Source organism: Hyaena hyaena, unplaced genomic scaffold (assembly GCF_003009895.1).
Source record: "Hyaena hyaena isolate Hyena2069 unplaced genomic scaffold, ASM300989v1 scaffold_757, whole genome shotgun sequence".
Classification (NCBI taxonomy): Eukaryota; Metazoa; Chordata; class Mammalia; order Carnivora; family Hyaenidae; genus Hyaena; species Hyaena hyaena.
In genome coordinates, this window is record NW_024081392.1 from 572,418 (window position 1) to 573,474 (window position 1,057).

Consider the following 1,057-nt stretch of genomic DNA (forward strand, 5'->3'; position numbering starts at 1 on the left):
GGTATTTCTTAAATATTTGTTGAATGAATAAATAAACTAGAAATTGGCTGTTCAGGGAATAGAGTTTTATGGTTAACTGAGTAAAACTATATTTGTTGAAAATATTTCTAAAATGTCTGTAGTGAACATAGCAGTATTTAGATTGTGATTGAGTTTCCTATTCCTTTTTAGGATCATAATTTTGAATATCACTTATTATTTAGTATAATATATAAGTCATGGGAGTTACAGTAAAATCCATACTGACTTTATGACTGACCTTGTTTTGAATAAATCTTCAGTTTGGATGTGATTTCTTATAATTGGCCAATTTCCCTGTAAGGCAAGTAAGTAAAATATATTGATTAATTGAGAACTGCAGTTAATTGGGTTTTTACTAAAATTTATTTATACTGGCACAGAGTAGTAGGTACTCAATAAATATTTGTCAAATATGTGAAGTCTAGTTAGTTAAGGTAGACTTGTTATTTTGTTTTTAGTTTCTTAATAAAAAGATGGGGGGAAACAAACCATAAGAGACTCAGTGACAAAGAACAAGTTGAGGGTTGATGGAGGGAGGTGAGTGGGGGACAGGCTAGATGGGTGATGGGTATTAAGGAAGGCACTTGTTATGATGAGCACTGGGTGTCATATGTAAATGATGAATCACTGAATTCTACTCTTAAAATCAATATTGCATTATATGTTAACTAACTAGAATTTAAATAAAAATAAAAAATAAATAAAATAAAAATGGAGCTATCAGTGTGCACTCCTAATGTATGGATATAGATATACAGATACAGATATACATTAATATGTATATATGTGTACAAATAGATGATAGATAAATAGATAATTTTTTTCCTATATATAATTTCCTTAGTTCCAGATCCTGAGAACAATGACACACCCTAAACTATGGGAACACCTGCCTTTCAAATCTTAGTTTCTAAATACCATTTTTGAATCAAAGAAACTATGACTGCTTGGAGGAATAGCTGTTTGCAAACTTGGGCCATGAAAAAGACAAAAGAGCTTATCTTACTATACCCCAAACATGGAAGTGTTTGGAATG